Below are 17535 nucleotides of genomic sequence, written 5' to 3' on the forward strand. Positions count from 1 at the left end.
TATTAAAATAAGACCTGACTTACAGGCTACACCCTTAAGAGAACCAGATGAAACCTTGTTTACAGATGGGTGTTGTTACAGACACCCCACAGATGGATTGAAAGCTGCCTATGAGGTGGTACGAAAAACTACAGGAGAATTTGAAGAAATCATTATAGGGACAGTGAGAGGAAAGGAGTCAGCACAACTCGCAGAACTACAGGGAATGATAGCAGCATTAGAATGGGCAGAAGGGAAGGAGGTCAATATATATACAGACTCGGCATATGTGGTAGGGACAATACAGGTTGAGCTTAGTCAATGGATTAGAAGTGGGTTTTTAACAGCAGCAATGACCCTAATTAAACATGAGAAGGACGTTAGGAAACTGGCTGAGGCACTCCTGAAACCAAGGGCATTAGCAGTTCTTAAATGTAAAGGACATGATAGAACAGATACGATGGTGGCTCGGGGAAATCAGGAAGTGGACATGGCCGCTAAAAGGGCAGCAGGATACGGCCCTCAGTTTATTATGATACAGGCAGACAGAACAGCACATGACTTATTACCACCGTATAGGGTAGAAGTGATAATACAGGAACAAGCAAAGGCATCACCTCAGGAAAGGATGGTATGGGAGGAAAGGGGGGCAACCGAGGATCAAGGACTATGGAGATCGATAGACGGGAGGCCAGTTTTACCATCTGGACTCAAAAAACCCCTCCTCGAGGAGGCACATGGGCTAACACACTGTGGAAAGAAGCAGATGATAAGGTACTTGATACATTGGTGGCTCCCCTTCCTGCCTGCGATGGTGGAGAACCATATTAGAGAGTGTGAGGTATGTATAACTTTCAATGTCAAGGCGACTGTAAAGCCACATGAAGGTCAGTTCCCGCTACCTAAGTTACCAGGGCAGGAAATCGTACTTGATTATACGGACATGATTGAGAGGGTAAGTGGCTATCGATACCTCTTAGTAGCAGTAGATGTGTTCACAGGGTGGCCGGAGGCAATCCCTGCCAAAAGAGAAGATGCAAGGACGGTATGTAAATTCCTGATCAACCAGTATATTCCGAGACACGGATTTCCTAGAAAAATTAGGTCCGATAATGGAAGTCATTTTAAGAATAACGATCTACAGGAGGTAGAAGCGATGTTGGGACTGAAACATGCCTTTGGAACAGTGTACCATCCACAATCCCAAGGGAAAGTGGAGAGGATGAACCAAACAATAAAAGGTAAGATCAGGAAAGTACAGGCACGGACCAAACTAAATTGGGTGGATGCGTTGCCCCTGGCATTAATGTCAATAAGGAGTTCGATAAGTTCTGTGACAGGATTTACTCCATATGAACTACAAATGGGGCACCAGTTTCCGGGACCGGGAGCCGGAATTCAGACTACGAAGAATGAGGTAAGTTCAATGGGATGCAAGCTTTATTATGATAAACTAATGGCTCTGGTGTCAAATTTTTCACAACAGGTCACAAGTCCCAACAGAGAAGGGGAAACACCGATACCTTCAGTCGCGGAGTGGGTTCTGCTAAAGGTCATCAAAAGAAAGTGGTCGGAGCCCAGGTGGACAGGACCCTACAGAGTGGTGGAGAGGACGTCCCACGCGGTTCGACTACAGGGAAAAGGCGAGACATGGTATCATTGGAGTCAGTGAACAGCAACGGACCCACCGACACGGACACTGGAACAGATTCGAACGTAGATGACTGGGACTCTGTGAAGAAACCACGGACTAAGAACACTTTACACGTCCATTTTTAAAGACACTATTGGACTACGGTGACTGTATGCCAGTGGTTGATGGTATAATCCATTTATTGGGGTCAAAACAATGAAGGGAGCTGGGATGAATACTATGTGGGGACTATGGGTACTGGTGTTCCGAGCCTTTGAAGGGGCTGGGGAAGAAAACCACTGTACGAAGTGTTTGCGGTCAGCCTGGGAGGCCCATAACGAACCGAAACAGTACTTTGCGATTTGGACTGACGTTCCTGAACACTGTGTTGGGGCCCCCACTGGACTGAAGTGTGTTCATAATGGCCAAGTTTGTGAGGTTAAGTTTAACAAGGGGTCAGAGATGCCAGTCCTTGCAAAAACTCCTGAGGTCTTGGTCCCATAAGTTAACTGGTGGTTGGTCTCAGTTTCCTGAGACCAAAAGGGGGACTGTTGGAATCTAGGGGTTAAAACATTATGAAAGAAATGATTAATTAATAAGTTAATATGTACTGCATGAGTCAGGGAAAAAGAGGAATGTGATTAAGTGGCAATCACAGCATGGAGCAAAGTTGGCTGAGCAAAATGGTCTGCTCCCAAATACAGGGAGAGGAAATGCATAAAACGATTTAGGAGGAATGCTCAAACTGAAGGAGGTGGTGAGTAGCACAGGAGACACAGGCCAGACCAGAACAAAGAATGTCCTGAAAGAAACAAAGGGAATGGAAACCAGTCTAGGAGGAAGATTAAGGCATGAGGAGGTGTTAAAGAGAACAGCAGAAATTGGCCAGACAGGGACAGAATGGTGATTAGAAATATCTGGGGATGAATTAATTTCTGATCCAATCAACAGGATAGTCTGGCTTGGAGGATTAAGATGGGAGTGCTACACTCCAGATATCTGCAAAACAGGAGATGACTTGTGATAACCCTTATGCAAAAAGATCTAGCAAAGGAAGACAACTTTTGTTCTGTATGATAATGAAATCTAGCAAAGGAAGCCAACTTTTGTTCTGTATGATAAGGTTGATCTATATAAACTGAGCCAACTAGACAATAGGGGTCAGTCTTGGGGAATAGCTCACTGTGCAGGTGACCTATGAACTAACGACTGACCCAGAGCTCTGTTAAGTTTTATTCTTGTGCTGTGTAATAAACTGACTGTTGAACCGAATACCTTCTCCTATCACTTCATTCAAAGAACACGCTGGACTCAGACCACACATAGACTAAATTAAGAGTAAGGTAAAGCCAGAGTCCGACACTGTGTGGGTTTCCTCCCAGCCTCTAAAGTATACATGGTTTGTAGGTTAATTGGTGTATTTGGATGGCTTGGGCTCATGGGCCTGTAGAGTCCATTGCAATGCTGTATGATTACATTTATATATAAAGATAGGACAAGCCAGCATCAGGTTATGTAACAATTGGAGTCCTCGAGGTGAGAGAAGCAAATGATGGGAAATGATTCTACATGATGGCAGACTGTTAGCCTGAGGCATATTGTTGATATGCTCTCTTACTCTGAATCTTTGGCTTGGCTTTGCGGACGAAGATTTATGGAGGGGGTAAAAAGTCCACGTCAGCTGCAGGCTCGTTTGTGGCTGACAAGTCCGATGCGGGACTCTGAATAATCAAACATCAACTGTCGGAATCATTAAGATACCTGTGGGCAAAACACAAGAAGTCTAAACACAAGAACAAATTTATTCTGATTCACACTTTATAGCATGAGGTTCATTAAACTCAGTGTCAGTAATAACAAACTTTTGTAAGATATTGGTGGCATAAGGATAATATTCTGCACCTTTCATATTTGTCCCATTGTCCTTAATGACTGTGAACTTCTAATACTTTGTGAAATTGCTGCAACAATATTTATCATGTAAGCACATTAACCAGTATGAAAGCCTCACAAATGGATAGTTATTATTTGATTAATCAAATTTAAAGATCAAATGTTAATCAGTTTTAATTTTGATTCAAAAACTTGTACCAACACATTTTTATGAAATGTCTGTAACAGCATTGATTTACCACAGTTTACAAACAAATAAAGAATATGCTCACTTGCTTCTTTCAGTGCACAATGAAGTCAACTTTCTTTTATTATTCACTAGACACTACTCCCCAAACACCTTCGGGCCAAACTCCTCTGATCTTCTCATTGGCTCACTGTCACACAGATGATCCTGACACTCTCTCTCTCTCTCTCTCTCTCTCTCTCTCTCTCTCTCTCTCTCTCTCCTCCTCCTGCGTTTGAGATCCATAATCCGTATGCTGACGCTTAACACACCCGCCCATGCGCATTATTACCTCTGCGTGTCGCTTTGCTTATGTCATCAGTGGCGACTGGTTGCGCTACTCAAGTGAAAGATCTCAAGCTTGGGCCAAAGAGATTGGCTTTAAGCAGTGGCGGTGGCCTCCAGCACAAGGACTGTGGAGAGAGCATTGCAACCTGTGTAGGGAGGTAGGCCACCTCTACAGGGCCTGCGCAAAACACAAGGCCATTTAGGCACAGGCAACAAGAGGGCAGAAGGCCAACACCACCACCCCCAGCGAGGTCAACACCCCCTCAACCTTGAATATGACCGAATCTCACAGTTTCACAGACTGTGACAGAGACTGAGATCAGGGGAAGAGAGGAAACTCCGAAGCACATCCAATCCTCAAACCCCAGCCACAACTCTGGAGGCCCCTCCTGAGGAGGCAGAGGTGATGAAGGAGTGTGCAGTGAAAGGAAAATGATAGATGGTAGGGAAAAGAAAGAAAAGGCAAGAAGCCCCAAGAAGGAAACCAGCAATGAACACTGCAAGCGAGGTAGGGGGGGAAGGGTTAAGGCACAAGCAAAAACCAGCAGCCTCTCGGCATTTGAGGAGGAAGCCTGAAAAAGCACCAGACGCAGACAGATGATGCTCAAGGACAGAAAGGAAAACAAAGCATTATAACTAAGTCTGATGGTCAGAGATAAAGCATCCAGCAATCCCAGCCCAGGAGGCCTGGAGAAAGACAGAGGCCAGTGGCCCCCAGCCCTGGGAGACCCAAAGTAGTCCAGACACTGTGGCTCTCCAGCTCTGGGAGAAAAATACTAACTGAGCAAAAGAGGGAGGAACAGGAGCACAGCCGTATCTCCCCCCAGTGACACCAACAGCATTGCCTGAACTGTGGACTCTACAAAAAATGTAGATTAAATTTGCAAATTTAAGTGCTGCGAGGTTGACGTAGCGGTTAACACGATGCTGTTGCAGCGCCAATGCCAGCAATTGGGACTGGGGTTCAAATCCCGCGCTGTCTGAAAAGAGTTTGTACATTCTCCCCAGGGGCTCTGGTTTCCTCACACCATTCAAAATGAACGGGAGGTGGGGGGGTAGGGGGAGGGGGTGCGGTGGGAGGGGAGGGGGGGCGGTGGGGGGGGTGTAAGTTAATTGGGTGCAAATTGGATGGCACAGACTTGTGAACTGAAATGGCCCTATTACTGTGCTGTATGTGTAAATTTAAATGTAAAAACTCTAAACATGGACAGTATAAACACACCTTGCAATGTGTTAACGCTTTACATTACCTTGGGAAAGTCAAAGCTGATGGAGTGCAGGTTGCCACACCTGTGAAATTATTGTGAATGAAGTTTATTTTTGGAAAAAAAAATTGTAAAATGAGCTGATTGCAAGCCCAGGCAGAACATCAAAATTGCAAATAATCTATTTCACCCTCTGACTGAACAGGAGAACATAAGAAAATAGGAGTCATTTGAAGTAATCTGACCCAACTTTCAACAAGATCATGGCTCATCCACCTATCTGTCCTTTCCCCATTACCCATAATTCCCCTGCTTTGCAAAAATATATCCATTTGTATGTACTTTACAAGGCTATTGCTTGCTTTAGCAGAAAATTACATAGATTCAAAACTCTACAAGACTATAAGATTTCGAGCAAACTTGTGAGCAGAATTAGAGCATTCATCTCAAGTCTGCTCTGCTATTCAAATCATGGCTGATGTATTTTTCCTTTTAACTCCTCAGGCTTGGAAAGAAAAATACTCTCTGGGAGAAGCAGTCTTTATCTCTCTGTCTCCATCTTGGGAGACAAGCTTATCCACAGACTTATTTTATAAACCTGCTCTGCCTCAACCACACTTCCTCACACCCTGTGCTCTGCTAGGGTTCTATTTCCTCCTCGCAATTTCTCCATTTCCTCCACATCTGTTCCCAAGATCAGGTCTTCCACAAACGTGGCTTCCCTCCACCACCATCAACTCAGCCCTTACCCGCATCTTCTCCATTTTGCGCTGTGACAGATTATGTTATATTTTATATTGTATATAGATATGTTTTAAAGGAGATAATCAGTTTGTCATGGACCACAGTAACCCACCATAGAGCGGAGGCTCCTAGATTACCTGTGGGCCTTCTTTAAATAGTGAAATCAGAATATGACCACATGCAAGAGTTGGGCATAGCCCACAGATCTGACAGATGCCGGGCTTCACGATAGCATAAGGTTCCAAAAAATCTTATGTATATAGTAAAGAGTTGTAGGCCCAGCGCTGATCCCCATGGCACTCCTCTCACCACTGATTGCCAACCCATTCATCCCAACTCCCTGCCTCCTATTGGTTATCCAGTGCTCTATCCATACTAATGCACTACCCCAAACTCCATAAATCCTTATCTAATGCTGATGTATTTCATTGAATGCTCTGAAAATCTAATTATGATCCCCTCAATCAAGTATCCTTACTAAATCCTCAAAAAAAAAACAGTGAATTTGTCAAACATGACTTCCCCTTCCTGAATCCATATTGTGCCTGCCTGATAGAAACCTATTTATCCAGATGTCTCATTATTTCTTTCAAGATACTTAAAAACTAGATAATGACCTTGGATTTGCAGTAACCTGTTAGTTCTCAGCAAAGCTTCTTCCCATGAGTAATGTCTCTCTACAGGAATAATCTGAAATCTAAAGCTGTCGTTGGAACTATCGAAATGCTCCATAAGGGAAAGTTCAGCAGAATCGACATTGATTGCTGATTTTAGCATGAACTAATCAGCAGGCTGTAAAGAATGATCTTAGTAAGTTAGGAATCAATGAAATTTTAGCGGCATAATCTGATACTGAGACACTAATTTTACAGGCATGGCATCTCATTTTCACAATAAGAAAATGATTTTTCCTTCAAAATCTGCATTTCACTCTTTCCTCCTTTTAAATTGATATTCCCTGTGCCTTCATTTTCTATTTTGCCTCCAGTGACAATATTTCAATCTGTCTGAATTATCAGTCTGCCTACTTCTCTTACAGAATGTATCAAAGTCAAAGTAAAACCGATGAACTCCATGGTCTAGCGTCGACCCTCTTCCAACTTTGCCAAAAGCCACATTAGTGTCATCAGATCACGATTAATCATCGGATCCTGCCTTCAATATAACCCTCACATAGAATATGCAAGGTGGGCAGATTATTATAGAGTAAAAATATAATTAAGCAGAACAAGAGGAAAGATTTCCTCTTGACAATATGCAGGTACATGTTGAAATTAGAATTATATTTTGATTAAATTATTGTAAAAGAATTTAAGTGCTTTATCAATGGGAATTAAAGCATTCCCTCTAAACACAGAAAAAAAATGAAAAAAAAAATCGATTACTGTATGTGTTTTATCTTTTATTCAAATATCATTTACACAAGGCAGAAAATTACGTTTGAGTTTTTAATCTTTATTGAACCATGATTATTTTTTTTACTAATTTTTAACTGAAAGAAGATTATGGTCTCCTGAACTTTGGTCTTTAGCGTCCACATTGCAAATCTAATTTGTATCCATATATCTAATTCAACACACTGGTCCTCTTCTCAGTAACTGTCTTGTACTGAAATCAAGAGCTGACATGATTGTTCCTGGTAGGGTGGGGGTAGAGAGAAGGGAATAGTAGATAATTCCAATTGACCCGCACCGTTCATCACACACTCTCCCACTCTAAAGTATTTTTTTTCATGAGCTTGGTTTGATCTACTGTTATCTCTTTCCCAACGTCTCTTTATTGATACCTTACTATGCTATACCCATGTTCTATTTTCCAATCTGTTAATCATTGTAATTCCAGTCCACTTTGATGGTAGAAGTTGGCATGATCATAGAAGATCTGAATTACCATGATGTATTTTGTTGGGCAATGCTTTCAGAAACTGTTTTGTTTATAAGCATAAGAAACTCAACACAGAAAACAGGACATCCAGACCAGCAGATTCATGCCAATATTCCTCATACTAATCTGCTCTCACAATTCTTCATCTCACAGTATCACATGAAACCTTCTTTTTGCATGTTTATCCAACAATTCTTTAAATGCCTTCTAAATAATTTGTCCACAAGATAGTGAATTTCATTATAGTATAAGCATTTCTGCTCAGTACTCTTTTTTTTCCCGGTTGGCTCTGGGAGTTAGGAAAAAAAAGGGAGGTGGGGACAATATGATGCTGAACAACCTTGCTGTGGAATGATTCTATTAGGTGGAAGCAATGATTCATCTGAGCGAGCATTATCACTCAGATCAACAAAGTGATTGTCACAGCCACAAGCCTAATGTCCAGACTGACCTGCACCAGTAAAGGAAGTTGTCATGTTTTTTTTCCCCTCAATGGCACAGATGTCATCCCAAGAATTGTGTAGGCATTTGAATAACTTTTCTACATTCCTTGGGCAGTTCTATCAGCAACCTGGTCACTGCTAGGTTTTTAAACTGTTTTGTTTCATTATAAATCATGAAGAATGATGCATCAACCTCTCATGCCAGAGGCAGTCTTGGTGGCCACAGGATTCATCAGTCAATGTAGCTCCCATGCTGAATTTGCCCAGCAATTTCCTGCATTTCACACATTGCTGGCTACCACTGGCCACCTACATTCAGTAAATTAAAATATTTCTTCACCATGTATATTCCAAATTGGAGCCTGCAGCACTGCAAGAATATCTCTGGATGACTATTGCCCCAGGGGAGGTCGGCAAGCCAACCAAAGTAAATGTTTCTACCTCTCTGCTCTACAATTCATGGCTGATAAGATGAAGTGCACTCTGGAAAGGGTTATCTGTAATTTGGCAACTCATCAGCATTAACATATTTTGGCTGGTAGAGGGTCTAGAGCCATGGAGAACCAAGATTTAGATTAAGCTCATCTTTACTTGCAAAGATCTGCATAAAACTGATTGAAATTTGGGGCTGAATTGCAAATTTCCACTCAATGGTCTCCTGTGTTATTTTCTGATGTCACACTTGGAGTGCAGGCAGTCCCCAGGTTAAAAACGAGTTCTGAAACCTAGGTCTGTTTTTAACATGAATTTGCATATAGTGTCAGTTAGTCAAATACTTATCCTAGTGTATAGCATATATATAGTATATATTTTGGAGATGTGGGGGGGCTGGTAGTCATGGTGGGGAGCTGGCTGATGGAGGACCTCAGTTTTCTTCAGGCTGACTTCCAGGCCAAACATTTTGGCAGTTTCCGCAAAGCAGGACGTCAAGCGCTGAAGAGCTGGCTCTGAATGGGCACACAAAACTCAAAACGGTCAACCAGTTTACCTATCTCGGCTGCACCATTTCATCAGATGCAAGGATCGACAATGAGATAGACAACAGACTCGCCAAGGCAAATAGCACCTTTGGAAGACTACACAAAAGAGTCTGGAAAAACAACCAACTGAAAAACCTCACAAAGATAAGCGTATACAGAGCCGTTGTCATACCCACACTCCTGTTCGGCTCCGAATCATGGGTCCTCTACCGGCACCACCTACGGCTCCTAGAACGCTTCCACCAGCGTTGTCTCCGCTCCATCCTCAACATCCATTGGAGCGCTCACACCCCTAACGTCGAGGTACTCGAGATGGCAGAGGTCGACAGCATCGAGTCCACGCTGCTGAAGATCCAGCTGCGCTGGATGGGTCACGTCTCCAGAATGGAGGACCATCGCCTTCCCAAGATCGTATTATATGGCGAGCTCTCCACTGGCCACCGTGACAGAGGTGCACCAAAGAAAAGGTACAAGGACTGCCTAAAGAAATCTCTTGGTGCCTGCCACATTGACCACCGCCAGTGGGCTGATAACGCCTCAAACCGTGCATCTTGGCGCCTCACAGTTTGGCGGGCAGCAGCCTCCTTTGAAGAAGACCGCAGAGCCCACCTCACTGACAAAAGGCAAAGGAGGAAAAACCCAACACCCAACCCCAACCAACCAATTTTCCCTTGCAACCGCTGCAATCGTGTCTGCCTGTCCCGCATCGGACTGGTCAGCCACAAACGAGCCTGCAGCTGACGTGGACTTTTTACCCCCTCCATAAATCTTCGTCCGCGAAGCCAAGCCAAAGAAAAGAGTATATATTTTATCTTTCTATGCATGTAAAACACTTAAAAAACGTCCAAATACACTACAACATCTTAAACATAATAATACAGTACATAATTGGATGATGTAGGAGAATTTGATGGAGAGATGGTTACTATTGGAGAGGATGGACCTGGTCCTGGAGAGTCCAGGTTTAATTTTTGCCTCATGAAACATGGAGGTGGAATCAGCTGCAAAGAAGCATCTGTTCATTTCCAGCTGCCTTTTACCCAAGAAGGGTCACCAAACCGTAGGTTCACGAGTCACTTGTAAACCAGGCAACACGGTTAATACGTTCCAAGTAAGTTCAGTGCAATGGAAAACGACACTGTTCAAAGTATTACTACAGTGCACTTTAATGTAATATACTCCAATCCAATAAAAAGGATCTATAAAATTGATCTTTATTGACAATAAGTGAATATCATTTATTTAAGAAAATATTTGTCTAATTTAGTTTACCCCTAACCCTAACCCTAACACATTGTTCAGTGATTTGGAAACTTGCTGGTGTGCCTGTAACCCTAACCCAGAGGTTTCCCTCCATACAAACTGGTGTTGTTCAGTGGCTTGGAAACTCGCTGGTCCGCCTCTAACCCTAACCCAGAGCAGGGGTGAAAAGAAACGATTCCCAACAGTGTAAGGCAGTCGATCACAGCAGGGACAGCAATAACTTTCAACTCAGCCACTTAATTCCCTCTATTCCACGGCTCAGTGCGTATATTTCATATATTTTTAAACTAGAGTGTTGCAAAGTATTTTTATGAGGTGATTTAAATAGCAACAAGATTAAAACTTTAACGCAGCAAATTTAAAGCTGTGGGTCAAAAAGATTATCATACAGCATACTCTCTTGCGATGCTGTCTCAATTATGCTCGAACCAGAAGTTGACTGCATTCTATTTCTGGCCAGCTTGTCAGTTCGTAAGTACGAGTTGCTCGTAAATCGGACGTTTTTAACCCGGGAACTGCCTGATTGCCACATTATAGGTAGAATATGTTTGTGTTGCAGAAAGTGCAGAGGAGATTGCCTGGATTGGAGGACTTGAGTTGTGGGGAAAAAGTGGATAGGCTGGATATGTTTTTCCTGGAGTAAAAAAAGATGGGGGGAGGGATCTGACAACATGATATGGGATTATGAGAGGCATAGATTGGATCATCAAAATCTTTTTCCTAAGGTATGGTGATTAAAAACAAGAGGATTAAGAAAAGAATTTTAAAGGGAACATGAGGAGTATGTTTTTTTTAATATCTAGAACATGCTGCATGATAACATTGTTAAATCAGATGCACTTAAATATAACACTTAATTTGACCTAGTGCTGACAAATGCAATTATTGCAGAAGGACAAAAAGGTCAGGATGGACAGTGGGCAGAAGGGCTTGTATGATTCTATGACCTGTGACCTGCTTGCTCAGACTTCTGGTATGTTCTCTCTTGAAAATTCTTGAGTGATATTCATCACCAAAATAGGGTTTGCTAGAGTCTCATTAACAAAATGGCAATAAGTTTTTTCTGCCATCTCTAGGAAACTCTAAAATGCTTTGAGTCACTGTATTTCTCAATTTAAGTGCCAGATGAGAGCTCAATTGTGCACCTACAAGTATGGGAGTAAATTTATATCATGGCACTGGTATTACAAAACCAGGGGATGTGACAACTGCTTCATCAGCTCATTGAACTGTGTTAAACAGGACACTTAATATCACAGATAAAATTGCCCACAATATAGTAACTCATTAGGAAGGGTGGTGTCAGAACTCAAAAACATCACAGTTGTGGAACAGGGCTACTCTTCAGAGAATGCAGTTATGGTTCATTTTAAGGTCTAGAGAGAATATTCAGCCACAAACCCTCAAGTGTTTCATGCTACTGACCGTATGGTTTTAAAATGTAAAATATTTCATTCCAGCCTAAGAATTCCTCTTCTTAAGAGAAATAATTCAAAATGAAATGTAATGAAAGAAATGTCAATTCCACTTCACTGCTTATAGTTTGCTTCTGCCGCTAGAGGTAAAAGACCAATGTTTTCACATATGACATGGCTCAGATTCTCTGGTGTGTCAACATATTGAGCTTCTGGCTCTAGGGGAAGTTTCCCTGCAGACAGCATGACATGCATTGTTTGAAAAAGCAGGAAGATAGATGCAGGGAAGCTATATATAAAAAGAACAAATGGAATTAATAATAAGACACTCGCCTGTAAACTGAAACTCCCACTTATTCCTTTCCACCCCCTTGTGCTTTGCGAATTTAACTGTCATTAAAAGTCCATTAAAACAACAAGGATTCATTGCCAAACATATGGTGAATTGGAATTATAGCAAGTTGGTTGAAAAAAAACATCAAATGCACTTTTATCTTTCCCTAGAATTAATTCGTAAATACTCAACAAGTATTTCAGATATATTCAATGTCATTTAGAAACAGTAAGAGGCTGGAGAAGTGGCAATAATTTAAATCAGGGGTCTCCAAATTTTTTAGATCATCAACACCTTCATGGAACCCTTGATTCCTCATGGAACCACAAGGCATGGAATCCTTGGGTTGGTGGTGGTGCTGGATGGGGGAGATGGGAGGGGGTGCAGCGTGGCGGTGCTGAATGGGGGGGCCGGGGGGGCATGGGACACATACTTCCTTTTCCACTCCATCAGTCCTTTGCTCTCTACTTATTAAGAGATCGAAGCCAAATACAACATGGTGGCCACCAAGGCCTTAGAGGTTGGCCACCCACCACTACCAAAGGTACTAGTTTCCATAGAATCTCCCCTGATTTCCACCACAAGTTCAATTGACCTGACCCCCGCCATTTATTGACCCCCTTTTGACTCCCTGGCATTTATCAAACCCTTGGATTGTCCCACCAACCCCCAGGGAGATCCCTGATTTAAATCAAAACTTTCCACTTTTTTCCTGCACCCCAAGGCATACCAAGGAAAAGGAAGGTCCCCATTAAAACACGATGGTTCAGGTCCAAAAAGAAATCAGATCACAAGAAAAGTGAGATTGTGCTAAATTGGGGTCACGAGAAACAGGATTTTCGAAAAAAAAATTAGGAATACATGTACAATATCTGAATTTGCAATCATCTTTTTTTATTTCTTACAATCATCATTTTATTTCTTAAAAAAGCAATCAAGTGTTTGTTGCCTGAACGCAGTATGTCACTGGCGGTGAACGAAATCCAAAATGCTTCTGAGCTGAAGTATTTTTATGTGATCCACATCCTGCATCTCCAACCAACATAGGCTAGCCTCGAGGTACTCAATGGCTTCAGAAACTTTCGAGGGTGGGGATGGAGGCTCCTCGTTGTCACCCTCCTGTGGTTCGGGAAACAGTGCTATAATAAATTTATGGATGATTTTGAGTCCATCAGATGCTCATATGCTGGGTATTCATCATCGGCAGAGAACCACTGGTGAAAAGCCTCTTTGCCTATTTGAAACAGCCTCTGTGCCTCACCCACCTCTTCATCTGTGTAGCCATAGAATTCTTGCTCATCATCTTCATCTTCGTTGGTGGATTTTTGTGAAGAAAAGGCTGAACCCAGAACCTTCTCCCAGCATTTTTCCACACAAGGAGCTGACTGCTACCCAGCCCTTCCCATTGAAGTGGCAAACCTTTAACATTCATGTTTTTCAGGTAGTATTCCAGTGCTGTTGATTCATCTACAATTCTATGAATTAATTCATGCCTGTAATTCTGTTTGAACATGGAGATGATCCATTGATCTAGGGGCTGGATCTTAGATGCAGTGTTCTTTGGAAGATAAGAAACTTGGATCTTTCCATCGTGGCTCAAAAGGTTGGCAACTGGCGGGTAGGCGGGACTAAGTTGTCAAGCAAAAGAAAAGCTTTGGGCTCTAGCTTTTGCTTACACAAATGAGCACAGACAGCAGGGACAAAAGTTATGTAAAACCAATCCTCAAAGATGACACTGGTCATCCAAGGATTGCTGCTATGTGTGTACTCGAACAGTAACAACTAATGTTGACATGGTGGAAACAGCGGATCGAGTGAAATTGGCCAATCATGAACAGTTTTAACTGTGTGTTCCATTCTTGTTAACCCAAAACAACCTTTGCATTGATGGGCATCAGCTTTGCTCGACACCATGCAGTAGAGGCCTGTTTCATCACAGTTCTACTCTTGTTCTTCTAAGTAGCCAACTTTTTCTAAGAGAGTTTTTAGTTCAGCCAGGTATTTGCAGGCAGTGGCATTGTCGACTGAGCAAATTTCTCCAGACACTAACACTTGAGAAATCCTGTGACAGAGTTTAAACTGGTCTAGCCATCCCTTGCTTGCTTTGAACTGTGAGATTTCTCTGTTGATCAAATGGTGAAACTTCTCAGCTTCAGCCTTGAGAATAGGCCGGGAAATTGGAAGGGCTTCTGAGCATGCTTGAATTAACCACTTGTACAAGGAGTCATTGAGGCTGACATCGTCAGCTGTCTTCATGCGTTCGGCCTTTAGTCCAGCCTCTTCCTCAACTTTCCAAAGCGACGCACGTAATTTATCTGAGATATTTCCAGCCACGAAGTGTTGATTCAGGTATGCCGAAGTTGCACGCAACTTGGATCAGACATTTATTCTTGATAGCGTCAAATGAGTGAAGCTTATATTTCACTGAAAAAGATTTTTGTCTTCTAAAAGTGGGTTCTATTTTAATCTGAAAGCACTTTCAATTCCACTGGCTGATCACAGAATTCACGTTAAATCAGGTCGTGTTAAATCAGGGTTCCACTATACCAACATTTAAACATCTTTGAGTGAAGCATGCCATTCCTGACCACTGCAACATTCTGTCGATGTCACGCTATTCCTCTTTTTGGCTTAACAACTTAACATTTTTACTTTGAGTGACCAGTTCTAGATTCCAACAAATTCAAAGTAATTTAAGTGAAAAATGAAAAATACTGTAGCTGAAATGTCAAACCTGCTGGGCACAATCAGTCAAGAAAAGAATGAAAACAAAATAAAAAGTCACTCCTTTACTTCAAGGAAGCAGGGAGTAATGGTGGGTCGCCTGCATTCTTATTATTTACATTTCTGGAGAAACAGATTATCACTGCAATAGAAATAGAAAAAAATGTAATAGCTAACAATTAAAACAAAATTTACACATACAGCATCGTAACAGGCCTTTTTGACCCACAAGCTCGTGCCACCTCGTTACACCCAATTAACCTACAACCCCTGTAAGGTTTGAAGGGTGGGAGGAAACCGGAGCACCCAGAGGAAGCCCATGTAGACTTAGGGAGAAGGTACAAACTCCTTAAAGACAGTGCCAGATTCAAACCCAAGTCGCTAGTACTGTAACCGCTATGCTAACCGTGCCTCTTTAACAAGTTGGAACTTTTGAGGTTTACTTGATTGTAAGGAGCCAGAAGGATTTTTGGAGAAGTTAACTATGAGTCATTGTTTTTACCTCTCCTGCTAGAAAAAGAAGATTGGAGATTATTCCATTAGGAAATGAAAGGAGGATCCCCCCACCCCCCCCCCCCCCCCATGATATAGTCTAGATTAATAGGCTATAAATTCTTGACAAATATATCAAATAATAATTGGAAAATAATAGAATAAAGAATGGGAAATGCCGTAAATACTCAAGAGATCAGGCAGCACCTTGAGAAAGAATAGCAATTCAAGGTGAAAAGTAATGAACATGAAATTGTAATTCTGCTTTTGCCCACAATTTCTGCCTGACCAGATAGTTCAAGTATTTTCTTTCCCAATCTCAGGTTTCCAGAACTCAACTTTATAACTTATTTGAGTAGTCCCAATCCATCTTCTACTGTCAAGTGCCTAAAATATCAGATAGTTTCTAATCTGGAATTGCTTACATTAAATTGGGAGCCTCATCGAGGTCACAGGCTGCTTGGAATGGGAAATGGAGAAGTCTCGTGCTGATGCAAGAGAATGTTATTTTTTAAGTTGACATTGAAGTATTCATTTAGAACAGATGAGAGAGAATTTTCTTCTGCAGCAAACAATCCCTAAACCATACTAACCCAAAAGTATATAATGCCAACACTCATTGCCCAATATGGGATGCAAGGAGAACAAATTTTGCAAACTAAAAGCCAGAGACAAGTGCACTTAAATCAATAAAGAAATTAGCACATGGGGGTTTTCCTGTATTTTCAGTTAAACCAGTTTTGCATGAAAAGTAATGCATTATCCAAAACCATGCATAGAATTGTTCATTACTTCTGTCTTTCGGTACAAGATGCCTGACCACCAGGTGACGACAACAACAGGTTTAAACACATCAAGGCTTCAGGGATGGCTTGCTTAAATGGAACATATGAAAAAGAAATAAGGTGATCTACTGAAAATCCTATAAATCCTGGGTGAGTATATATATAGATAAGCATTTGACTAGAGCACCACAGAATGAAGCTGATCTTTACTAGACCCTGAATCACAAAAATCGCTTTTTCTCTGAGCTGCACAGACAAGCAGTTTGAACAGTTAATGGGATTACATTAATGCATTTAAACAAATGGCTCACTTGAAAAGAACACACACTTACATCACCCATGATGTAACAATGGCAGCAAACAGGCACAAGCTAGATTGTATTCTTCATCCATTCACAACAATGTCACACCACGGAGCTCCTGCAAGAACCATTTCCCAGCTTTTTAAAGAATGTTGCAGTCAGCCCATCCATCACACATTGTCCACTAACGATAGACTCACGTACAAGAGCTAGCAAAAACAATGAAAAGCAGGAAGCATGAAAATGAGTGAAGCAACGCTGTCAAAAGTCTGATCTGAAGGACTGTGAGACTGTGATTGGAATTCTGAATCAAGGTTCCCACAATACGTCATTTTATGAAAGCTCTCCACAGTATGTCATCCGGGAAAGCTTTCGGCATCAGATCCAACTGCCTTTACTCTCTAGCCTCAGTTTATTGGTGCACTGATTAATACACAGAACTGGTCATAAAATAATCTGTGTTCAAGTAAAGGAATTGCTTAGGTTATAGCATATCATTTGGGGTGCTATCTGTCAGTTAAAATTTAATCATTGCCCATTCTTGGAGGGGTCACAGCAGCCAGCTGTGGTAAGATCAATGGATCTGGCAGTGAAGGCATTTCAATCAGCACATACCGTCATTTAGCACCAGAGTTAAACCATTAGCTCAGGAATGAAAGGAGTGAGCAGGATCAATCGCCCCGTGACATTTCACCTCACATGCTTGCTTATGAAATAAGTTTTATTCAGCCGTCTTTCAATGCACCATTGGCTAGATAAGCTGTGAACTACTGTTTGATATGGAAAAAAGAACTGCAAAATAATGGCTTGCTCTGTTCATACCTTGTGTTGTACTTGCGCCTGGATCTCAGAGGAATTCTGGCTGGAAAAGATTGGTACTACCACAAAATTCCCCAATCACACCCTTCATCTGCCTGCTTGCATTTCTATTTGAAATAGGTGATC

At 41.9% G+C, this 17535-nt stretch overlaps 1 protein-coding gene across 1 annotated transcript in view; it reads right to left on the reverse strand.

Annotated features, from left to right (window-relative positions):
• The window catches only part of LOC138763775 (disabled homolog 1-like), a 308796-nt gene extending 291999 nt beyond the window's left edge, over positions 1–16797 (reverse strand). Inside the window, exon 1 of the mRNA XM_069938496.1 lies at positions 16621–16797. The gene's annotated coding sequence lies outside the window, so the exon portion shown is untranslated. The remainder of the gene's footprint in view (positions 1–16620) is intronic.
• Between the last annotated feature and the right edge of the window lie 738 nt (positions 16798–17535).

This window comes from Narcine bancroftii, chromosome 5 (assembly GCF_036971445.1).
Source record: "Narcine bancroftii isolate sNarBan1 chromosome 5, sNarBan1.hap1, whole genome shotgun sequence".
Classification (NCBI taxonomy): Eukaryota; Metazoa; Chordata; class Chondrichthyes; order Torpediniformes; family Narcinidae; genus Narcine; species Narcine bancroftii.